Source organism: Herpailurus yagouaroundi, unplaced genomic scaffold (assembly GCF_014898765.1).
Source record: "Herpailurus yagouaroundi ecotype Mexico unplaced genomic scaffold, PumYag 410, whole genome shotgun sequence".
In the NCBI taxonomy this organism is placed as follows: Eukaryota; Metazoa; Chordata; class Mammalia; order Carnivora; family Felidae; genus Herpailurus; species Herpailurus yagouaroundi.
In genome coordinates this window covers 2,488,466-2,513,755 of record NW_024412627.1, presented here as the reverse complement: position 1 = coordinate 2,513,755, position 25,290 = coordinate 2,488,466, and the positions used below count along the sequence as shown (strand labels likewise).

Sequence of the window (25,290 nt, the reverse complement as noted above, 5' to 3'; positions counted from 1 at the left end):
TAGGGCGATACGTTTGTTACAATGGATAAAGCAATACACACACCTCTATTCACTATAGTTTGGGGCACCTGGGTGGCTCAGTCAGTTGAGCCTCCAACTCTTGATTTCATCTCTGGTCATGATCCCAGGGTTATGAGATCGAGCCCCGCGTTGGGCTCTGTGCTGAGTGTAGAAGCTGCTTATTAGGATTCTCTCTTTCTCCCTCTGCTCCTCTCACGGTTCCCCCTCCTCGCATGCATGTGCGCGCGCGCACACACACACACACACACTCCCTCTCTCTCTCTCTCTCTCTCAAATAACATAAATAAAATAATGTTATAAAGTCCACAGTTGACCTGAGGGCTCACTCTGTGCTGTACATTCTATGGTTTTTGGTGTCATGGACCCACCCTTGCAGAATCATACAGAATAATTTCATTGCCCTAAAAAGCCCATGCTTCACCTGTTCATTCCCCTGCTCCCTCCCCACACGCCCCTGGCAACCACTGATCTTTTTACTGCCTCTGCACTTTTGGCTTCTTCAGAACGTCATGTAGCTGGAATCGTAGATTACATACCCTTCCGGACTGACTTCTTAGCAATATGCGTTTATGGTTACTCCATGCCTTTTCATGGCCTGATAGTTAATTTCTTTTTATGGATGAATAATATTCCATTGTATGAACGCACCACAGTTTATTTATCCACTCCTCTGTTGAAGGACATTTTGGTTGCTTCCAAGTTTTTGGCAATTATAAATAAATCTGCCATAAACGTTCATGTGCAAGTTTTTGTGCGGACATAAGTTTTCAACTCATTTGGGTAAATCCCAAGAAACGCTATTGCTGGATCATATACTAAGACTTTGTAAGACACTGTTGGTCTGTCTTCCAAAGTGGCTGTACCATGTTACATTCCTGGCAGCAAAGAATGAGAGTTGCTATTGGTCTCACGTCCTCACCAGCATTTGGTATTATCAGTGTTTTGGATTTTAGCCATTCTAATAAGTGTGTAATATAGTATCTCACTGATGTCTTAATCTGCTATTCCCTAAGGACATATGATGATGAGCATCTTTTATACATTTATTTGCCATCTGTATATCGTCTTTGGTGAGGTGTGTATTCCAATCTTTCGCTCATTTTAAAATTGGGCTGTTCGTTTTCTTATTGTTTTTTTAAGAAATCTCTGTATACTTTGGATAATAGTCCTTTATCAGATAAATAGTTCTTCTGCATTTCTTTTTTTTTTTTTAATTTTTTTTTCAACGTTTATTTATTTTTGGGACAGAGAGAGACAGAGCATGAACGGGGGAGGGGCAGAGAGAGAGGGAGACACAGAATCGGAAACAGGCTCCAGGCTCTGAGCCATCAGCCCAGAGCCTGATGCGGGGCTCGAACTCCCGGACCGCGAGATCGTGACCTGGCTGAAGTCGGACGCTTAACCGACTGCGCCACCCAGGCGCCCCATGCATTTCTTTTTTTTTTTTTAATGTTTATTTATTTTTGAGAGAGAGAAAGAGTGTGAGTGCAAGCAGGGGAGGAGCAGAGAGAGAGAGAGAGAGAGAGAGAGAGAGACGGAGAGAGAGAATCCCAAGCAGGCTCCATGCTGTCAGCACGGAGCCCAATGTGGGGCTCGATCCCATGAAGATCCCAATGAGATTATGGCCTGAGCCAAAATCAAGAGTCCGATGCTTAACCAACTGAGTCACCTAGGAGCCCCTAGATAAATAGTTCTTTATCAGATCAATTATTTTTGCAATTTCCCCCCATTCTATGGCTTGTCTTTTCATTCTCTTAACAGTGTCTTTCACAGAGTAGAAGTTTTAAATTTCAAGATTCTTTCTCTTTTCTGCACAAAAGTTTTTTTTCCTATGTGTTTATGTCTAATTTGATCCACATTCTCTCCTACTTGTGTAAATCTCTCACGAGTTCAAATACTTAGGCATTCTATCAATTTCATCTCCTTAAAGAAATCTTTTCTAGAACCTTTTGTCTTATTTCACAATTTTTTTTTTAGGTAGGCTCCATGCCCCTCAGTTGGTTGAGCATCTGACTTTGGCTCAGGTCATGATCTTGCAGTTAGTGAGTTTAAGCCCCGTGTTGGGCTTTGTGCTGACAGCTCAGAGCCTGCAGCCTGCTTCAGATCCTTTGTCTCCCTCTCTCTCTGCCCCTCCTCTGCTCATGCTCTGTCTCTGTCTCTCTCTCAGTAAATACACATTAAAAAAAAAATTTTTTTTTTTAAGGAGGCTCCATGCCCAATATGGAGCTTGAACTCACAATCCTGAGATCAAGAGTTGTGTGCTCTACCAACTGAGCCAGCCAGGTGTCTCCCTTCTGAGTTATTTCAATGTGAAATGCCTGTCTTTTCATTTCCCTTCACCATCATTTGGGAGATTCTCTTTACCTTCAAAATTTGGGGGCCCTTGTAAATCTGAAATAATCTTTTTCCTACTCTCACTTTATGGACAGTTTGGCTAGGTATAGAATTCCAGGCTGACAATCATTTTCTTTCATACTTTTGAAAACAGCTCCACTGTCTTCTGGTTTTCCAAATGGCTTTGAGAAGTCTGATGTGATTTCGATTCTGGATCCTTTGTAGAATCTTGTAGAATATTTTTCTTGTTCCTGTATTTTAAAATTTACTGGTGACTAGCCTTCGTGTGGATCTGTTTTTATCCTGTGATTGGACACAGTGGACACTTTCTACCTGGAAATTCAGGTCTTTCCATTCTGAGAAATATTGGAAATATTTCATTATTTCCTTTCTTCTCTTTCTGGGACTCTCTTATTCAGGTGTGAGATTCTTGCACTGGTCCTCTTATTTTCTTACTCCTTCTTTCCTATTTTTCACACAGTGGCAGCCCCAGAGGTGCCCTGCTGGGTTCTCCCTTCCAGAAGAACTTGTCACTCAGCTGTGAGGAATGCAGGTGGCTGACAGCCTCCAACCACAGGACCTTTGAGATCAGTCACAGCCTCTGAGCTAAGACCAAGGTCTTCTTGGGCAGCCTTAGCCAGTGACTGAGCTCAGCAGACACCAAGGTCTGGCCATTTCTGCCATCCGAGGGGTCCCTCGTATGGACAGTCTTTGTTCTGGGAGCCCCTCCTGGGTTGGCCAAGAGGTTGTTTGGGTCTGCATCCAGGTCAGGTGCTCTCTGCTTAGATCTGTTTCCATATAGCGTTCAATTCACAGGTGTCAGATCTACAGCACGGTTTGAAGATTCTCCCTACTTCATCCTGCTTCCTCTTCCTTAATTTTCATGGGCATGAGCCGTCGGACACTTCTTGCATTCCTAACTCTGTGTTACGACATCTGTGACTGGAGGATCCAAACCTACACATGTATCTTTACCCTTTTGCTCTACTTTTTGAAAAATTTCTTTAACTTTATCTTCTCATCCAGTGGTCAGCAAATTTTTTATTCAGGGCCCAGTGGGAAATACTTGAGGCTTGTGGGCCATATGGTCTCTGTCGCAACTACTCAACTCTGCTTGTGTGAAAGCAGCCACAGGACATAGTAAATAAATGAGTGTGGCTATGTTCCACTAAAACTTCCTTTCTTTCTTTCTTTTCTTCTTTCTTTCTTTCTTTCTTTCTTTCTTTCTTTCTTTCTTTCTTTCTTTCGAGAGACTGTGTGTGCACGCACACAGGTGGAGGAGGGGCAGAGGGAGAGAGAGACAGAATCTTAAGCAGGCTCTACACCCAGCACTGAGCCCTACTTGGAGCTTGACGCTGGGCTTGATCTCACAACCTTGGGATCATGACCTGAGCCAAAATTAAGAGTCAGATACTCAACCTACTGAGCCACCCAGGCACCCCGCCAATAAAACTTTATTCAAAAAACAGGTGACAGGCTGGATTTGGCCTGCAGGCCATAATTTGCTGACCCCTGTTCTAACTCTTTCAAATATGTTTTCCATTTCTGTACGATATTCTTAGTTTCTAGGTACTTTTTTTTTTATTTGTCTTGTTCATTCTCAGAGTGTTTTTTTCCTTTCAAGATAGCATCTAGTTTTTGTTTCATAGTTGCAATGTATTTTCCTAAATTTCCAAATGTAATCATAATCATTTTGTTTTTAGGCTTTCTGTCCCTTGTGTACTCTGTTTCCTCCAAATTCTGTTTTTCTGTTTGTTTTTGCTCTGCTTCTTATATTATAGGTTTTTCTCCAATGTTGATAGTCTGTGGTTACCTGCTCATACTTAAAAGATTTAAAAAGAGCCAATAGAATAGTGGCTGCCTCTGTGTGTGTGTTGGGGCAGGAATGGATTGGGGCATGACAAAACTTGCAAAGATGTTACCTTACATGGCAATGTTCTAGATCTCAATTGAGGTGTGGGTTACACAGGTGTATACATTTGTCAAAACTCACTGAGAGGCACCTGGGTGGTTCAGTTGGTTAAGGGTCCAACTTCAGCACAGGTCACCATCTTGTGGGTCATGGGTTCGAGCCCTGCGTCGGGCTTTGTGCTGATAGCTCAGAGCATGGAGCCTGCTTTGGATTCTGTGTCTCCCTGTCTCTCTGCCCCTCCCCTGCTTGCATTCTGTCTCTCTCACTCTCAAAAATAAAATAAACATTAAAAAAAACTCATTGGGACGCCTGGGTGGTTCAGTCGGTTGAGCATCCAACTTCGGCTCACGTCATGATCTCCCGGTTGGTGAGTTTGAGCCCACGTCAGGCTCTGTCAACACAGAGCCAGGAATCTGCTTCGGATTCTGTGTCTCCCTCTCTCTGCCCCTCCCCCACTTGTGCACGCACGCGCGCGCGTGCTCTCTCTCTCTCTCTCTCTCAAAGATAGATAAACATAATAAAAAATCCAACTCGTTGACCACTTAGGACTTTTACATTCCACCCTAACTATGTCTTGATTACAGAATATAAAAATACAGTTTATAAAAGCAATCCGATGAGTATCCCTGTACGGGGGGAGTGGGGCTGGCTGACTTGGGGGTTCAATCTAGAGAATTCCGGTTGGGCTGTTTCACGGAGAGATCCCTGATGCCAACCTACAAAGTATTCTATTCTTGGCCCTTTAGACTCTAAGATAAAGGACAGAACTAATACAAAGAGAAAGAAAGCAACTTGGAGAAAACAAAGACTATGCAGGGAGAAGAAACTGAGAACGAACAGGAAACGAAATAACAACACTAACAAAATTCTCATCATTAATGTATCCAGAGACTGAGGGAATGAACTCTGGCATGTCCTACCTGGAAAGGTGAGTCCTGACCTCGCAGTCATGGGAATCCAGAGCAGGAAGGAGCCTGGGGGTGATGGTGGGTAGGGGGCGGGGCTTCCTACAGTCAGGAGGTGGACTTCAAAAAATCCTTCTAGTTGGGGGCAGAACTGCCCCCTCATCATGCTGTGGCCTCCCGTTCAGAGACCCTGTGTTTTATCCTCTCTGGAGAATAAACCTCCAGCCTTTGTCAGGGCGGGGGAGGGGCGGCCGCCGGGCTGTGCGGAGTGGGAGAAGGAAATCTGAGAATTAAGGCCCTTCTTACACCGGTCCTCCTGTCTCAGGCCTTAGCTCTACTCCCATTTCCGGAGGGCACTTAGCCCATTAACGCTAGAGCCTTTGGGGGGTTTGTGGGGTTGGCTGGGGAGATTCCTGCCTTTCTCACTCCCAGAGTGGGGCTCGCTTCCGGTGCACGGTCATGAGGGTGCTAAATCAGTTATCACAGGCTCATCTGCCTTCCAGACTCAGAATTCTGTTGCTGTGGTCTCCTTTCCAATGTATCCGTTTTTGCTGATTGGTACTGTAGTGGGCAGAATAATGCTCCCCCGCCCCAATGTCTGTGTCCTAATCCCCAGACCCTGTGAGTATGTTACCTGGCCAAAAGGGGCTTTATAAGATGTGATTAAAGTTAAGGACCTTGGCACGAAGGGAGGATCCTGGATTATTCAGGTGAGCCCAACCTAATCACATGAAGCAGGAGAAGCAGAAAACCTTTCTTTCCCGGCTATGATCAGAGAAAGAGAAAGCGGGACCAGAGAGATGCTACCGGCTCATGGGAGGGAGGGGGCCACAAGCCAGGGAGTCTAGGGCACCTCGGAAAAGACTGGGAGATCGATTCTCTCCCCTCAAACTTTCAGGAAGTTCTTCCAGAAAGAGTTCCCTGGGACAGCCTTGTCAACACCTTGATTTTAGCCCAGCGAGACGTGTGCTGGGCTTCTGACATACAGGATGAGATAGTAGATGTGTTTGGTCTTAAACAACCAAGTTCGTGGCGATTCGTTATGGCAGCAAACCCAGGACTAACAGGTGCACTTTGAAGAATCCACTCACTTCCTTTCCGTGGGGTTTCGGAGAAGTTCGGTGTGCGTCTTCAAGCCGCCGTCTTACCCAGGTGTCTCCGCTCCCGCCAGCTTTTGTCTCCACCCCTTCGTGAAACATTCGTAGCGAAGTCACTTTCGACCTCCGTGTTGCTGAATTCTCATTCTCATTTTCCTTGACCGTTTGGCATTTTTGAGATGAGTTGCCCATTCTCACTCCTCCTTGAGATGCTCTTCTCTTGGCCACGGGGACCGCACCACACGGCTACCAATGCCACCTTTTTGCTGATGTCTCTGACGGTCTGTCACCAGCCAAGAGTCTCCTCCTTCGAGCCCCAGACTTCCGGAATCAAGCCCTCGCTTGACATCGTCCCTTGGGCAGCTCACGTGCTTCTCAAATTGAAAACACCTGTGGCAGAGGTCTCACCACACCTCCCCTCCCTTGGGTCTTCCCATCATTCCCATGCATTTCTCCAACCCCCAAACCCCAGGTTCGTCCCACATCCCTTTCTTGCTTTCCCCACCAGCAAATCCCGTCTCCCGAATATATCTAGAAGCCGTCTGCTTCCCCATCTCCAAGGGCCGCCTTGGCCCAGGCCGCCGCCACGGCCCCTCCGTCGTCACCATGACCTGCCCACTGGTACCCTGCGTCCACTCTGGCCCAGCTGCCATTGATTCTCTCCAGAGCTTCTTGAGAGATCGTTTAAAATGTCAATCGGATGATATGTCGTCCTCCACTTAAAAGCCTCTGGAGGTGTCCCAATCCTGTCCAGGATAAAATCCATTCCCTTACCACCACCCACGCCCGTGTCATTTAGCCCGTTCCTCACCTCATGTCACTCCCCCCCCCCCCCCCGCCCATTTGCTCCGCTTGAGCCACGCTGACCTGATATGTCCCCACACTCCCCTACCTCTGGTCTGCCCCTGGGCCTTGGTGCGTCTGTTCTCCGGGCCTGGGATGCTCCTACCCCCACTCTGCCCGGCTACCTCTCATTCTTTAGCTCTCAGAGGAAATGTCCCTACCTCCCCTGTTCACCTTATGCAAAGGGGGTGTCTCCTCCACCCCCCCCCCATCCCTCTGGTCATTTCCTTAACAGTGGGTCTGGATCATAGTTGTGTGTCTGTTTCATCATGTCTTCTTTGGCTCCCCCATTGGATACAAGCAGGACGGGCACACAGATAGTATCTTCACCTTCCGATGTCTAGTGGAATTTGTGGAATGAACGAACGAACGATCGCCCCAACAGACACACCGCGCACCTGTTATACGCCAGGTGCTTCGACATATTTCAAATTTTTCATTTCCACAGCCCTGTGAGGTTGTCACAGCTGGGCTACATATCCCAGGGGTTTTGTTTGGTTTGGTTTGGTTCGGTTCGGTTGCAATTAGCTGTTCTGGCCAATAAGCGCGGGCCGAGGCAAAATAGGCCACTTCTGCTTTGGCTCAGGAACCCTCACACGTGATTCCTGTTCTCTTCCTTCTCTGCCAGTGGTTGCAGGGGATCCGGCGGTGGGTGCCGAAGCCCCGGGTGACAGCCGAGTGAGTCACAAGTTGGGAGAAGCCTGGGTCCCCGAAAGACTGAGGGGAGCACGGTCCCCACGACACCCCGACCCCTCTGGAGCTTTGCATAGGCAGGAGCTGGGCTCTGTCATGTCCAGCCACTGCGATTTCCAGGCTTACTTGTTACAACAGCTAGCCTCACCTTAATTAATACATCAAAGCGTCCCATGGAGGTGGCTTTGGGGCTTTTGCTGACAATGCCTGAGAAAGTCCAACTTTAATTTTACAGAGGCCCAAGGAGGGTCACAGAGAAGCGGGGAGGAGAATCAGCAGGACCCAGGGCTGCTAAGTATGGCCGTGGTTATTGGGAGTGAATCCTGGCGCCTTCCAGGGGGCTGGAGGAGGGGTGAGAGGGGCAGGGGGGGTAGGGGGGACACCTCCTCTAAGCCCCTAAGGCGACCCCACCAAACCTCACCGCCCACTGCCCCTCCTACAGTAGGAAAGAAATATTCCAGAGCCTTCCTCCCACTCACTCCAGCCCGCAGCCTGGGTGTCCACATCACTCAGTATTTTTAGCTTCACCACCTGGCACCTGCGGTCACTGTCTGCCCAGCCTGGCGGTGTCCCCTCGCCGGGCCTTAAAGGGCCAGCACCCACCAGCTGGCAAGGAGACTGGCTTCTGCAAACGCTGTATCCCCAGGGCAGGAGACAGAGGGGAGTCCCCCGCGTTGCAGGGTGCCGACATTTGGAGGCGGGAGATGGGAGGAGGAAGGGACAGCAGGATCTCACTGGTGCCTGTCTGTGAGGCCTGTTTTATCTCATTCTAGAGTTTCCCAAAGAGTGGTTTGCTCAAGTTGCTCCCCTGGGCCCTGGCCACAACGCCACACCGGTCCCCTCTCAGACCCGAGGCCGCCAAGTCTCCAGGGCGGGGCCCGGGAGTGTGTGTTTTTTAACCACCCACTCCGAGGACTCTGGTACCCTATGTCCTCATATCATCATTCGTTCGACAGGCGTTCTGAGCCCCCACCATGAAAATAACGCTTCTCTCTGAAGTCCATTGCTGTGGGACTCACCTAGGGTCGCACTGAGTCTCCAGCTTGGGCCCTCCCCGTTGTTCACTCCACCACCTACGGATTAAGTCCTGGGCTCAGCGGTCAAGGCCCCTTGTGATCTGGCCCCCTGGACCCGGCCAGCCTCCTCTCCCCGATCCCCCTTCTTTCTCGGATGACTGAGCTCCTCCCGTTCCCACTGCCTGTGATGCCCTCTCCTCAACGTCACTCGGCACCTGGGGGAGGACCCCAGGGTCTCCTGGGGTCCCTGCAGGCAGAAGTGGTCCCCCTTCCCTTCTGACTCCCTGAGCACAGTGCACCCACCCTCAGCAGGGCGCCCATCATTCTGCCACGCTGATCTGTTTGCGTGTCTGTCTCCCCTAGCAGGCTGTGACCCCTTCAGGGCTGGGGCTGAATGATGGACTGACAGCCATGGCAGGGAGTATCTCCCATTCCACAGATGAGGAGACAGAGGCCACAGAAGGAAAATTATAGACTGGGGTCCAACAGAGAAACTCAGGGAGGAACCTGGTCCAGGCTGCAGGAGCCCCCACCCTCGCCCTCCTGAAAGGGGCCCGGAAGGGGCACCTGGGTCGACCCTCAGCCCGCCCTTCTCCCCACCCAGGGTAGTGCTGACTCAGGCAGCGACGGAGGCGTGGGCGGGCTGGGCCGGAGCAGAGGTGACCCCTGTGTCCCCTGCAGACTCTCCATCCATTCCCGGAGTCTGTGGTCACAGCTTGGGTAATGCACTTGGCTGGAGCCCGGGTTTCCCTGCAGGTGGGGGCGGGGAGAGCTGGCAAAAAGGACAATGGCCCTTGGGGCAGGAACCCTCGCCGGGGCATAGCGCACAACCCTTTTCCTACAGGTACATCGAACTTGCACCCACTCCCGCAAACATGTATGCACAGGCACAATCACACACACGCCCCCAAATGCCCAGTCACACAGCCACGCCAACCTTCGTTCTCACCCCTTCGCCGCGCTCTCCCTTTTCCGCACACACACACTCAAGCATATATGTATATACACACACACACACACACACACACACACGCAGACATCTTCACTTAGTAATTCAACAAAGACTGAAGATTATCAGGTGTCAGTGCGTTGCAGGGAGGAAAGGTGGCTCTCAGCTCAGGGTGGGGCAGGGGCTTCCTGGAGGGCTTCCTGGAGGGCTTCCTGGAGGAGGAGGCATTGCCGCTGGGCCTGGACGGTGGGGAGCCCGGGAGAGGGAAGCCTGGGCAGTTTTCCCTGGGGGGGGGGTGACTCTAGGGGAGCAGAGCACAATGAGGTGGGTGCGGTCGGCCCAATCACACAGGCCTTGAACACCCCGCCAAACGCTGACTTCATCCTGTGGGAGTGGGGAGCCACGGAGGGCTCTGAGCCGGGGGTCAGGCCCGCAGCGGGAGAGGACAGGAAAGTCACTGCGGGGCCAGAGCGGGAGAGCCAGGGCGGAAGCTGTGGTGAGAACCAGGTGAGGACCTGTCCGGCTCAGGGAGGTGACAGAGGGTAGTGGGCAGTGGACGGACAGAGGGTCCAGAGCAGGTCTGCGGGGCCCTGGGGGGCCGAGCCCCTCGCCCTCGCCCTGTCTCTCCCCCCCCCCCCCCCCCAGCACTGACCTCTGCAGTGGGACCTCTTCCAGAAGCTCCTCCTCCTCCTCCTTGTGGAAGCACACGAAGCAAAAGGCTGGGACATCCTCGGTCCCACAGCCCAGGGGCCAGGCTGGCGGCAGCTCCAGGACGGGGCAGGGGTGGCTGCTGGTGGCCTCGGCAGCATCGTCCCCGGCCTGGGCAGGGGTGCCCGAGCCAGAGCGCTCCAGGGTCAGCAGCCGGTTGGCCTCGGGGCCCTGCGCCTGCCCACCTGCCACCTGTGCCTTTTCGCTCAGGTTACCCGTCGCCTCGGTGGGTGGGAGAGCCTGTGGCTCCGTCCGATGGGAACGCCCGTCCTGCCCCGCAGGGCTGGGCCCGGCCAAGTGGCTTCCGGCCGGAGCCTGGGCTCAGAGGTGGCTTGCTGGGAGACAAAGGTCCGGCAGGGCCCCTCGCTGCCCCTCGAGGAGCCCTCGGCCCCCCGGCCGCCCGCTGTGCTGCCGCCTGTCAGAGCCGGGACCGGGAGGGCAGGCTGGCGGACGCCCTGTCCGTCTGTTCATCTGTCTGTCCAGACGTCTGCTCCTCCCTGTCCAGACGGCAGCAGAGGTGGCTTCCCTGAGAAAGTTTGTTCTTCCCTCCTGGGGTGGGTGGCGTGGGTGGCCTCCAGGACAGAGGATCGGGACCTGAGGCTCCAAGGGGGGTGAGGCCCGCGTGAGGCTGGCACGGCACCCACGCCGGCCCCAAGAAAAGTTCTGGCCCTCGGAGTCCTGGCTGTGGCTCCGGCTTCTGCCCGGAGCTCGCCTCCCTCCGCTGCCTGCTCCCTGCTCCCTCCGACTCCAGTGGCTGCTCTAGCAGACCGCTTGGCTGTGGGTATTAATAGCTCCACATTCACGCTGAGAAGCCTGGAGGTTAACTCCTTCCCTGCCAGAGCTGGGGAGGCCGCCGGGGCGGGGCAGGCATGGGGGGGGGGTGGAACAGAAGAAAAGGCGGCGCCTCAGTTCCGCCCCCACCTGAGCCTGGCTCGCTTCTCTTCTCGGCAGGACCCTCTCAGATGCCACCACCTCCTGCCCGTGAGTCTTGGTGCAGCACGGGGCCATCGGGATCTCGGTCAGCGTGCCTGGGCCACCTGCACCCTCCATACGCCCCTCCTCCGGGGAGCCAGGGGGGCACTGGGGGCTCCGGACAGCACCCCTGCGATGGTCAGGGCTCTGAGCTGAAGGGAGTATCTCCGGGACTCCTCCGCTCACATATCCACCCCTCAAGCCACTGGATCCTCCCGCCCCATTCCCTGAACAGCCACCATCTCTGACTTTGGGTCCGGTTCTCTCACTGGCTTGGGGGGCGGGGCGGGGCGGGGAGGGGAGGCCCCCCAGTTGAACCGCATGCAGCTCCCACGGGACCCAGAGACCGATGCCCTGCACTCGTACGTCCTACGGAGGAGCATGGGAATAGGGTGGGAGTGGAATCTGGGTCGAATTCGCTTGCTTGAAAAATGTTTCAAGCATCTGTGTGCCAGGCACTGTGCTGGGTGCTGGGGACCCAGCAGTGAAGAAGGCAGACACTGTTCCTGCCTTGGGGGGGTTGGTGCTTGCATATGCCTGCCGGAGGCCAGTGGGCCACAGCCCATCTACGTGGAGCCGGTGTGTGGATTAGAACGAGGCAGGGGCAGCCGTCTAGCACCAGTGTGCGGTGCCCATCACAGGCTGGGTTTCAGCCCCACTCACCTTCTCTGCAACTTACAACCCACGGAACCATTCACAGCGGCCCCGGAAACATCAGGAAACAAAGGAGAAATAAATTTGGAGTGTGAACCGGGCTAGGAGAAAATACAACGGGGAGGTGTGGGAGACACTGAAGACGGGGACTTGGTTTGCTAGGGTGTTCAGGGAAGACCTCCAGGGGAGGTGACATTGGGGCCTGGAGCTGTGACCAGCAGGAGGAAGAGGCAGCAGCAGCCAGAGATCTGGAGGGAGACCACCCAGGGAGAGGGGTCAGCAGGTGCAAGTGCCCAGAGGCAGGAACTATCTCGGGGCTGGGTCTTAAGGAGTGAGGGGAGCAAAGGATAGGTAAGGGGGCATGGTGCCAGAGCAAGGCGGTCAGAGATGTAGCGAGTATTTGTTGCAGGGCTTCCTCTCCCGGGGCTCTGTGGGTGGAGGATGGCGGGGAGAGGGGGGGAGCAGGAACCTGGGTCAGCTGAGGGGCTGAGGAGGTGGACGGGGGCGAAGAAGCTTGGAAGGAAACATCTATATTTGTTGAACTGAATTCCACTGGCTGGAAGGACAGAGCGGTACTTTCTTGGCTACGAAAAGGTGGGGGCTGGGGACACAGCCCCCACACATCGTTGTTTAGGCTGTGCACACTGCACAGGGCATCCTGGCAGATGGTGAGTGGGGGCTGATATCCAGCCCTATCTTGCTCCGCCAAGCTTTGTCTCTTTAGCCCCGTGACAGCACGGTGTGTGTGTGTGTGTGTGTGTGTGTGTGTGTGTGAGGTGTGTGGGGGGGGAGGTCACCTTTTGCTAATTGGTCAGCCTGAAGAGTGCCTTCTAGTTTTTAATTTTTTAACTTTATTCTTGAGAGAGAGAGTTGAGCGAGCGCATAAAGCAGGGGAGGGGCAGAGAGAGAGAGAGAGAGAGAGAGGGAGAGAGAATCCCAAGCAGGCTCTGCACGGTCAGTGCAGAGCCCGACGTGGGGCTCAAACCCACGAACTGGGAGATCATGACGTGAGCCGGAATCAATAGCTAGAAGCTGACTTAACTCACTGAGCCACCTAGGTGCCCTTGAGGGGTGCCTTCTTAACATCAGTCCACCTAGAGGGGTGTCTTTTTGGAACCGGTCTATCCAGAGAGGGTGACTTATTTCTAATTTGCCCAAAGCTGCCTCTTAGTCTGGGTTGGGGGGATGGCCTGGAGGCCCCAGGTTCTAGTATGGGCTCTGCTACAGTCCTGTTGTATGTTTTGGGCCAGTCACTGTCCCTGTCGGGGACCGTAGACCTATAGACTTAACTAGGTTAAGTTATAGACTTAACCCTGACACTCCGCAGAGAAGGGAATGAGCCTAGAAACAGGCAGACTCCCCTGGGGTCACCCAGTGACACACGGCAGAGCTGGGCTCCTTGACTCTCACCTCAGTGCTCAGTGTTTGCCTGGGTTGCTTGCCATGGAGACTTGGTCTTTCCTTGAAGGGAAGACACGAAATGAGAGGAGGCAGGAGGAAGAGTGAAGATTCTGGGAGAAGACGGAGGAGGAGGAGGGGAGGGCAGGCTAGGCCAGGCTATGGCTCCCCGGGGTGGGAGTCAGAAGGGGTCAGGGTGTCCCAAGCCTCTGGGTGCCCCTTCCTCCCTCCCCTGGGCCCCATGGGTTGTCATTTGTGGACGTTAATTATTCACGATGCTGGTGCTTTGCCTGGTTTTAATGCACTCGGATGGCGTTCTCTAGCTAATGGGGAAAATCAATAGGTTTTAATTCTCGGTGGCTGTGAAGCTCTGTCTCCTGTTTGGGTGACTGGGCCTGGCCCTTGGGCTGGGGGGGTGGGGTTGGAGGGTCAGACCAAGTTTTTAGGGGCCTGAGACCCCACCTTTCCCTCTCTACCCTCTTCTGATTCCGGCCTGGGGAGGAAAGATTAGGGACCAGGCAGCTCCAAACTCTGCCCCAAGCGTCTCGGAGGGGTCTGCGCCCTTAAGTCAACCATTCGCTGCAAAAGGGATGACCCGTATTCCAGACCTAAGGGCCAGAAGGACGTCAGCAGAGGCAGCCTCACCACCTTGTGGGTGCCAGAGTCAGGCCTGCAGCCCTGGGCCCCTGTGTTTGTAGTCTGGGGGCGCCTTCCCCTGTCCTGGCCTCAGGGTCAGCCCCGATCATCCTCCTGGGCTCAGGCCAGGCTCACAGACCTGCCTCAGGCATGGAGGGATGCTTGTCCAGGCCTTGCATTCTTGAAGACGCTTCTTCCCCCCCCCCCCCCCCCGCCACCCCGAAGAGACTTCTGATATGATTTCTACGTGCAGTTCTGTATTCAGGCATGACAATTTCCCTGACAGGACTGAGGCCCAGGAACATTCGTGGGACATTACGAGCATGTCTTACTGTCCCAGCTCAGACCACATCCTCCCCACGGCATCCCATGGGATGCCCTGAGTCAATATCCTTTATGAATCCTGTAATTACCTTGTGAGCGGAAAAACTGTTTTGCCCTGTATTTGTGTGTGTGTTAAAAGCGTTGATTAGGCAAGGGTGAACGCTTAAGATACCCCTCGGTCTTCGTAAGGTTGTTTTTGGCACGTCTTCATGTTTCCAGAACACAATGAGCCTCCAAAAAAAGGGAACCCAGTCCTTCCCCGGGGGACCCAGGACCCACGCCTGGCTGATTGGAAACACTTGAATCCTCGGCAGGGCCTGTCTGCTGGGTTCCTAGCTTAGTGCCGTGGCCCTCTAGAACCCGGGGACCAGGACGTGGAGAAGGGTGACTGCCGGGCCTCACCCGTCCCGTCCACCCAGGCCCCAGCCAAGCCCCAGAGGACGTTCCCCGACATCCCCTTATTTCCCACTTAGGACTCAGGGGTGCAGAAGGCACAATGGGCCCATCTCTTCAGTTCATGACACATCGTTGTTCTTGGTCCATGCGGAGCCCCTCCTGGCTTTTGTTCATTTCTCTGTTTGTTTTTACCCCCGTGGATGGCGGGCAGGCAAAGGCTGCTGAGGTTTACTCCAAATACCCACCTTGCAGGCTCTTGGGAGAATTATATGAGTCAGAGTGTATAAAATGCCTGGCAACAGTAACTGGTCACTTAAGTTCCATCTCCTGGGCCGTCTCTCTCTCTCTCTCTCTCTCTCTCTCTCTCTCTCTCCCCCAGGGCTCTCTGAAGCTTGGGCAAAACACCTTCCCCTTTGGCATACTGAGTATGGCTGGTGTTTTTCAAAGTCCTTCATTCAAGATCTGAATGATCACTTGGATGAGCCTCATGGTCTGGTGAAGAAGCAAATATGGGCCCAACTAGCCCTGATTTCGATTTCAAATTCAGTAGTCACTGGGTGCATACTCTGGCCAGGCCATGCGCTGGGCAGCGCTTGTGGGGGCCCAAAGAGGAAAGGGCCCCACCCAAGGGGGGTTCTATGCCCAGTGGGGGTGGGTAGAAGATGGCCCTTTTCTCTCTCTCTCTTAGGGTACACTAAGCCACTGTAACAAAGAGGGCCCACATTACAGCGGCTCAAAAAAGTCTTCTGATAAGTCAATTAGGAACAAATGCCAAAGTTGTACTTCAAGTTTGCCACGAGGTAAGGGGCTTATAACCAACTTGGTTCAAAGAGTCCTTTCCCCATTCTAGGGAAAAGAATGGTTAGATACTCATTGTGTAACACAAGAAAAATAGAATGTCTGATTCTGGATCATTAGCACCACTGGCTGACAGCAGAGCGGATGGGAACCTCGCTTCCCAGAAAAGGTCTTACTTGAATTAAAGTTTATGTGAACGTTGTTTAAGCATTCTGTTGAAAATGCCAGTGTCTTTCCAGAAGGAGCATGTGAATTACATCACCAGGGAAACGTTTTGTGTCAATCCAGGCCGGGTCCCAGTTTATCACGGGGTGGATATTTATTTCTCTTCGGGTAACAGCGCAGAGGTAGGTGGTCCTCTGGGCTGAAGCTGGCTTATGAGCACCGTATTCACATTGTAGTCCTCAAGAGGGAGGGAAGTGATGCAGAAGAGGCATTCCTCACTGGTACTCATATTCTCAGCAAGTATTTAGCCCACCAGCATGAAAGGAGACTGGGAAGTTCAGGCTCCATCAACACAACAATATGCATAGCTAAAAACCAGGGCAGAATATTACTAAAAGGAATAAGGGAGGTTAGGATACAATTAGTAGTCATGAAGCCCTAATTTATAGCCAAGGAACTGAACACTGTTCCCTGCTTCCTGCCACAAACTGTGTGCCCGTCCATTTCTTGGTCTTTTTAGTTCAGGAAATATATGGAATAACCAATCTATATTGGACCCAGAGGACAGAGGTTCCAAGATTTAAAGTATATCGTGTGCTTGAATCTATAAAGAAGAGTTTTTAGTTTTGTCAGGAGAGTTTGAGAGTGCGTTAATGAAGGTGAAATGAAAACATAAAGCAATTATTAACTCCAGTGAAAACAAAAAGTTGACAATAAGGGAAATGTAATCATAGTATACTATGTGGCTGAGGTGTGCATATTATCGACCAAGGCATAATAGTATAAATACTAAAAAATTATTTTAACCAAAACGTCATATAACTACATTGGGAGGATGAGGACAGGATGCATGTGTGTGGGAGAGGCTGGAGTGAGGGTAGAGGAGAACTAAATTTTCATTGTCTATATTAGGAAGTAAGATAAAAAAAACAAAAAAATAATTAAAAAAATAGGTGTGTTAGCATGGTATTTAGAATCTTGCCATTTAAAGAGTGATCCACGGACCAGCAGCATCAGCATCACCTGGAAACTTGCTAGAAATGCAAAATCTTGGAACCCACCCCAGACCCGCTGCATCAGAACCTGTATTTTAACAAGATCCCAGGTGATTCACATGCTCCTTGAAGTTTGAGAAACCCAGACTTAGAAAGAGAATAGCAAACAGAAGGAAGAGTCAAAGAATTGAATTTGTTGCCTTTAGGAAAAGATCTGCAGTACAGAGGGGTAGGGGGTAGGGGACTGCTAACTTTTTATATAAGCCTGCAGCTTTTTTTTTTTTTTTTTTGAGTTTTAAACAATGTGGAAGATCTACGATGCTGAGAAAAAGTAAATCATGCTCATGATTTTAAATCCCAGCAATACAGGGGTGCCTGGGTGGCTCAGTTGGTTAATCGTCTGGCTCTGGATCATGATCTTATGGTTCGTGCAGAGCCTGCTTGTGATTTTCTCTCTCTCCCTCTGCCCCTCTCCTGCTTGTTCTCTCTCTCAAAATAAATAAATGAACTTAAAAAAAGAAATAAAATCCCAACAATACAAAATGGGGTGCAAAGTCCTCCTCCTACTAGAGACCCCCAAGCTCCCCTTTTTCCTTGTCCATCATTTCTACAGGATACATTCAGAATTTTTCTCTGCATATCCACCCACTGTGTGTATGATTATCCCGTTTATTTTTTATGCACATGCATTGCACGAATTTGGGTCTTGCCATTTTTTTCCTCAACAGTTTCTTGGAGATGGTTCCAAGTAAGTGCATATAGATTTGCTTACTTCGTTTATAGGTTGGTTTTATAGGCTATTACAGGGTGCCTACTATTGTAACTTACTTAGCTGTTCCCCTACTGATGGGAAATTAGGCTCTTTCCAGGTTTCCTCTGTTTCAGGCGATGCTGTAATAAGCTTTTTGGGACGTCACTACGGCGTAGGGATAAGGTCACTACGGCGTAGGGATAAGGGATAAGGGATAAAGGCATAGCGTGCCTGGGACTAGAAACCCAGAGCTGCTGTGAAGGTCAGTTATTTTATCTTCACGTGTCTCAGTTTCTGTGAAATGGGGATTAAAAACAATACTTTCTCGAAAGGTGGTTGGGAGGGATTTGTTCCATGGCTATTTGTTGAGCATCTATTAACGCGCCAGGCACCGCTTTAGACCCGAGGGATTCACTAGTGAACAAAATATAAAATTCCCTGCCTGTGTGAAGATTATAGCCTAGCGGTGGGAGACAGATAATAAGCGAGATCAATTAATAGAACCCAGGATGGTGAGGGCTAAGGAAGTGAAACAAGGAAGAGGGTTGGAGTGGGTGGTTTGCAATTTTAGATAAGGCAGTCATAGATGGCCTCACTGATAAAGTGACACTTGAGTGACAGAGACCTCAAGGAGATGAGTGGTGAGTCATGTTATTGCTGGAGGGAACACGCTCCAGGCAAAAAGATCAGGGATGGGAACTCACTCCTTCTGGAGATGGCTGTTGTTAGTGGGAAGGGTGCCTTCTACCCGTGAACCTTAAGTCCACCCTTCGGGAGTCGTACACAATAGAGCCCCTCCCCTGCCGAAGAAGCCCAGTGGTCTCAGAGAGGGGCTGGGGTTCCCAGCCAGGTGGGGTCAATCCCTGGCACCAGGGGCCTTTGCCTTGAGACCTCAGTCCTTCCTCGGGAGTCGTATGTGGCTGGGAGGAGGAACCAGGGAGTGAGGGGCTGGGAACGCTATCTCTCAGTCAGTACACCGAGGTGGACTGAGCTTTGCAAAGACAAGTTTCACGGGCTGGGCGAGCTGTGTGGAGATCTCAGTGAGGCAGGTCTTAGGTCTGGGACAGCAGCCCTTTCAGGCTTTGTTGATCTATCCTCCTGAACCCGAGTAAGATGAGTTCTAGCATTTCTCTGCGGACAGTTTTGGGAAGGCAATCTGATTGGGAGAGGAAGAGAAATTTGTTTTGAGGCAGCGATGGAGGGCAGGGGTGCCATTGAACTTAGAATATGGTGATTTGGGATGACTTGGGGGGGGGGTCTGATGAAGTGGTGGGAGGGCTAAAGCCCCTCAAGCCACCCCTTAGCATCACCATGGCCCCAGAGTCTTAGCACCAGGTGCAGGAAGGTCCTTCTCATGCTCTAGCCTCAAAATCTCTCTCTAGCATCCCCTATGGGTAGAGTCTATGCGGAGTGCTAACCCAGAAGATAAACGGTTTGCAGAGCCCTGTCCTCTGCATTGCAGAGCAGTATAAAGAGGTAGGTTTGAGCTTAATATCTGGCATGAGGGCATTGCAAACTAGTGAGGGAAAGATAGGCTACTCTTTTCTTTGAGAAAGACGTATATTCAGATCGTCACTTACCGGATACCTAACTCTTTAAATCATAGGAAACACTAGATAGAGGAAAAGTTTCCAACTTAAAAATAAAACTATAAATGAATTGGGAGAAAACAGGAGTGAATTAAAAAAATAATCCTAATGGGAAAATGTCCTGCTGGTCGGAAAGCAAGTTCAGAAATTACAAATTTGACTGTAAAAAAATGTTAAAATTTCTTTAAAGAAATTTTTTTAATGTTTATTTCTGAGACAGAGAGAGACAGGGCATGAGTGGGGGAGGGGCGGAGAGAGAGGGAGACACAGAATCGGAAGCAGGCTCCAGGCTCCGAGCTGTCGGCACAGAGCCCGACGCGGGGCCCGAACTCACAAACTGTGAGATCGTGACCTGAGCCAAAGTCGGTTGCTCAACCGACTGAGCCACCCAGGTGCCCCTAAAGAAATGTTAACATTTTTTGGCAAAATGTTGGCAAAAGCTACTGCCAACAAAATAAACACAAATGGCCAACTATTTTTAAAGCTAGTTAGTAATCCATGTACTTTAAATATCTTACAATTTTGTCAATTATGCCTCAATAAAGATGAAAAAAAAAATGACGGATAAAGGCTGATATCCTCAACACAAAATTAGCTCTTACAAATCAGAAAGGGAGGGCCCCACGAACCCAACAGGGCAAACAGCAGAGACCAGGAACTGGCAGTTCCGAAATAAAGAAATACAAATAGCCAGCAAATATGTGGGGAAAGATATTCAACTTGTCTTTTTCCTCAAGGGTCTTTGCACTTCCTGGTCCTTTGTCTGGAACAGTCTTGCTCCGGGTAGCCACACAGCTGGCCACTCAGTTCCTGGAAAGTCTCCTGTAACATCTTCTGGGGCAGGGATCCCCCCCCCCCCCCCGCCCTCTATTGTGAGACAAGGCTGGTGGGTACCAGGCCACGCCCACAGGTTAAAGGTTTTGATTTGATCCTAACAGCAAGTGGAGGCCAACGTGGGGGGCAGGGCGGTGGTAAAGGGCCCACACAGGTGATGCAGTGGTCCAGGGTTCCAGTGGGGGTCTGGAACAGACTGGTGGGAAGTGAATGAATTAGAGAGATATTTCGAGGGCAAATCTCAGGACTTGGTGAGGCTTGATGAAGAGGAAGGCCCTGAGGATGATGTCCTGCTTCTGGCTCGAATATCTAGACGGATGCTTGCATGTCTAGACTCAGTCACTGAGGGTGGAATGGGGGACCAAGAGGGCAAACCTGGCCTGACGGGGGCCAGGGACCTTGGAAGCATCTGGTCGGAGTTGTGGAGCAGGAAGTCAGAGGTACAAAACTGAAGCTCCAAGGCGAGGTTTGGACAGACAGCGATTAAAGCCAAGGTTGTGTGTGTGAGACGTCCACTGGGGTCAGTGTGGAGTGAGGGCAACAGAGGGTCCCGGCCTCGGTCTTGAGGAATCCCCCAAATCAGATCGCCACATACGGGGCATGATCCTGTGAAGGGAATGGAGGAGGGGAAGAAGCCAGCATCGTAGAAGTCAGCTTTTCAAAAAAGAGGGAGGGAGGCTCAGTCAACACTCTGAATGCTATGAGGGGTCAAGATACATGAGGACTTAGAAAAAGTCCACTGGATTGAATGCCAGGGGTAATCTTAATGCTGGTTATCTCAACGTTGGCACTCTTGACATTTGGGCTGGATAATTCTGCGTTGTGGGGGCTATCATGTGCCTTGGAGGACGTCCAGCAGCATCCCTGGCCTTTACGCACTAGATGTTGTTAGCACCCCACCCCCAAGCTGTGACAACCAAAATTGCTTCTAACGTAGCCTGGTGTCCCCTGGAGGGCAAAATCACACCCCCGTTGGGAACTCTTGCCTTGCTAGTGTTTTGGGTAGGCGTGCAAATGGAGGCAGTGACATTAGATAGTTGTTTCTGGAAGTTTGCTTGTGGAGAAGAGAAGAGAAATAGTATAGTGCCTGGAGAGAACAAGGGAGAACGTTTGGAAAATGTATCAATGATGATAAAGTGTCAAACTTTTGGATTTCTTTTGGCCATTCTTTAATAGGTGAGAAATAGCCTCTTGGTATGGTTTTGATGTGCATCTCCCTTATTAGGAGTGAACTTGGCATCTCTTCATAGGTTTGAGGTAATTTTTCTTTAGAGACTCTCTTTTTTATATTCGTAATCCATTTTTCTATTGGGTCATTGGTCTTTTTGTTGTTGATTTTAAGAGTTGCACATGTGAGGCAGAAGAGCCCTTCATTTGTTCTTTGTTTGTTTGCTTTTTAAGTTTCTTTATTTATTTTGAGAGCGAGCACGTGAGCAGGGCAGGGGCAGAGAGGGAGAGAGACAGGGAGTGACAGAAAATCCCAAGCAGGCTCTGTGCTGACAGCTTGTGATTGACAGTTTGTCATTATCTGTCAAAATTACTGATGCATTTATCCTTGACTTGGCAGTCTCACTTCTGGGAATTTACGCTCTAGAGCTACTTGGCGTGGTCGAAAATGTGTGTGTGCGTGCAGGGGGAGGGCTGGTTGATCATTGTGGTTTTCTTTTTCTCACGAGACTGGAAATAGCCCAATAGGGCACAGATTAAATAAACTACGGTACATACATAAATGGAATATTTTGCTGCTATAAAAAAAATGAAGTGGGGCACCTGGGTGGCCCAGTCAGTCCAGCGTCTGACTCTTGGTTTCAGCTCAGCTCATGATCTCATGGTTTGTGGGTTCCAGCCCCGCATTGGGCTCTGTGCTGACAGTTCAGAGCCTGGAGCCGCCTTCGGACCCTGTGTCTCCCTCTCTCTCTGCCCCTCCCCTGCTCACGCTGTGTCTATCTCAAAGGTAAATAAACATTAAAAAAAAAAAAACACAAAAACTGGTGAATTGTCTACTCTTTTTTTTTAAGCTTTGTTTTACTTCTTTAAACGTTTATTTTTGATAGAAAGAGAGCGTGAGCGGGGGAGGGGAGAGAGGGAGGGGGACAGAGGATTTGAAGAGGTCTCTGTGCTGACAGCAGCGAACTCACAGGCCTCGAGATCATGACCTGGACTGAAGTCAGACATTCCACTGACTGAGCCACCCAGGTGCCCCTTACCTAACCCTTTTAAAAGTTAATGGGATAATAATAATAATAATAATAATAAAATAAAAAATTAAGGGCGCAGATCCAGTTGAAAGGGGTTGAAAATATAGAAGCGAGAAGTTTTCAAGAAGGTAGGGGACACCTGGATGGTTCCATTGGTCGGGGGTCGACTCTTGATTTCGGTTCAGGTCACTGTTGTGGGATTGAGCCCCACATCCCACTGCTTGGAATTCTCTCTCTCCCTGTCTCAAAATAAGTAAATAAACATTAAAAAAAAAAAAGAAGAAGAAGAAGGTGGGGGAGGGTGGGATTCAAGGTCCAAGTATAAGGGTAGGAATTTGCCTCAGTTTCTCCCTCTGTAAAAGGAGGGTTATCAAGCTAACCATGAAAGGTGCCTAGCACTGACCTTTGTCAGATGTAACCCTCGCCTTTTCTCTGAGACCCAGGACCGACTGGACACAGATATGGGCTGCACGAACGGGCCTTGTCCTCAACTTCTTCAAGTGCACTGTGGGCGGACAGTCGGTGGTCAGTGGAGGGCCTGAGCCAGTCCTGGCCTCCTGGAAGGAGAGAGAGGGAAGCCCGGAGGGAGGCTGTGGGCCTGCAGCCAAAACTTTTTCAGTCTGCCCACACCCTTCTCCAGCCACACCAAGCCCACGATGGGGACAGATGGGCCCTAAATTTAGCTGAGAAGCAGCCCCAGAGGGAGCTCTCGAGAAGCAACCTGAACAGTGGGCAACAGCCTGTTAAGCCCCTTGCCTCACAAAAGAGGAAACTGAGTCACAGAAAGGGCAGAAGCGGGATTGACACAGAGCTGCATCACAAGCTAGGTCTGGCTCCTGCGAGCAAAGGGGAGGATGAGCGGGGTGGTGTCCCCCTCCCACAGTGCATGTGTTGAAGTCCTGACCCCCGCACCTCTGAGTGTGACTGTGTCTGGAGATGGGGTCTTTAAAGTGGGGATGGAGGTAAACTGAGGTCACTGGGGTGGACCCTAAGCCAATATGATCAGTGTCCTTGGAAGAAGAGGAGATTGGGACACAGAGACGCACAGGGGGAAGACCACGTGAGGACAGGAAGAAGACGGCCGTCTGAGTGCCAAGGAGGGAGGCCTCCTGATACCCTACTCTTGGACTTCCAGCCTCCAGATTTGTGGCAAAACATATTTCTGGTCTTTAAGCTGCACAGCCTATGACACTTGGTTGCAGCCTCCAGAGCGGACTGACAGAGTGCGTCTCCCGGTCAGGCCAGGTCACAGAGACCCAGGCTCCACTTCCTCTCCCACCTTTTGTTTTCAAGGTCACCTCTTGCACCAAGATGGCTGCTGGAGCTGCCCATTGCAGACGGCAACAAGGAAGAAGGGACAAAACGCGGGTCCCTTCCTTTTAAGGAGACTTCGTGTAAGTCCCCCAGAGCAGTGTTGCGGACATCTTTCTGGCCACCACGCGGTCACACGTCTCACCTTGCCGCGGGGGAGTCTGGGAAATGTGTTCAGCTAGAAGTAAGGGTTTCCTCCTAAGGAACAAGGGGAGAATGGGTGCCAGGGGGAGGCAACCAGCCATGTCTGTCGCAGACCGTCACTCCAGTCCACGTACTCAAGGGTGCACGAGTAGCCTTCTTCACTTTTGACATAGTTCACTCTGATGTTTATTGCAAACCAAGATGGCACGCATACCTTCCTGTGTGAATGTGTCTAATTCCTGGGTGGCTTTTGAGGCGTCTAGCTATGGTGGGCCATGCCTGTCCTGAACTCCTCTGTCCATGAGCTGTCTACCCCCGACCGTGAGCTTACACAGGCCACCTCGTTTCTGTCTGTGCAGCTCCTTTGGCCTCTTCTCGACCATCGTCAAAGCTCCGCGATCAGGATATCCCGCTGATCTCATGACTGCTGGGAACCAAGTCACTCTGGGAAGCATTCTTTCCATCTGCACTTGGACTTCACGAACCTCGCTTTGGAGTCCTGCTGCTGTCCCCACAAGAGGTAGGGTTCAGGGCCTGCCCTCCCGAGATTTCCCAAACGCTTTTTTCGTTACCTCTCCTCCTCCTCCCTAGACCCCGGGAGAATATTCCTGAGCCGAAGGGGGCAAGCCCTACTTTTGGCTTTTATGTGTCTCCAGTAAGGACTTAAGGTATCGGGGCACAAAAGCCAGGCTCATGGCCTTTTCTGTTTCTCACCCTCTCACATCCCTCTCTTGAGGTGACAAGCATAGCTTTTGGCTTGGTGGCAGGAAAGAAAAAAAGAAAATATCAAGAAATTGGGGGGAGGGGGCCTTGGCTGGCGAAGTCTGTAAAGCACGCAACTCTTGATCTCAGGATCGCGAGTTCGAGCCTCACATCAGAGATAGAGATTACTTAAAAAAACTAAAAAAGAAAATATCAGGACATTGAAAACAACATAGGTCGATGTCCTAAAAAGATTATCCTACCGTATTTACAGTAAACTTTCCTGTGGTTGACACTATTTGGCATTCCCCACTCCTCGCCTTCTACTGCCACTGTAGTCTAGAAAAACTAAATATTTTCTTTCCTAGCCTCTCTCACAGCTTAAGGAAGCTGTATTTCTCAGTTCTGATCAATAAGACGGGGGCAGATGGCTGCTCAAGGTTTATAGGGAGGCTTTTACTTTATCCCCCCAAAGCGGGGGGCGGGTATGGCTGACACATTCTCTTTCCCTCCACTTCTTACTTTGAATGTGAACACAATGCCTGGAGCTGCAGCAGCCATCTTGCCACCATGAGGGCAAGGCTAAGAGAATCATAGAGATGCCATTGCACCATTGAGCAACTGAGTCTACACAGTGTCATTTATTTACTATTAAGCAAAAAAACAAACAAAAAAAACAAACCTAAAAACAAACAAAAAAACCCCCAACCAAACATGAAAGAAAAAAGAAATATAGAAAGAAAGAAAGAAAGAAAGAAAGAAAGAAAGAAAGAAAGAAAGCCAGTCCTCATTTTTGAGACTTTGTTACTTGTTGCTGAAAGCATTTCTAATGCATACACTATCACTTTATCTAAATTAGCACGAGTGGATTTCTGTTTCTCGTCACACACTGTGCCGAAACAGTGACAGCCTCTTGAATTCTGGACCACGTGGATGCAAGACAGT

At 50.8% G+C, this 25,290-nt stretch overlaps 1 protein-coding gene across 1 annotated transcript in view; it reads right to left on the bottom strand.

Moving 5' to 3' along the window:
* Window positions 1-11,237, bottom strand: part of SBK1 (SH3 domain binding kinase 1) — a 46,618-nt gene extending 35,381 nt beyond the window's left edge. The window contains exon 1 of the mRNA XM_040463692.1: window positions 10,423-11,237. The gene's annotated coding sequence lies outside the window, so the exon portion shown is untranslated. The remainder of the gene's footprint in view (window positions 1-10,422) is intronic.
* Window positions 11,238-25,290: the final 14,053 nt, after the last annotated feature.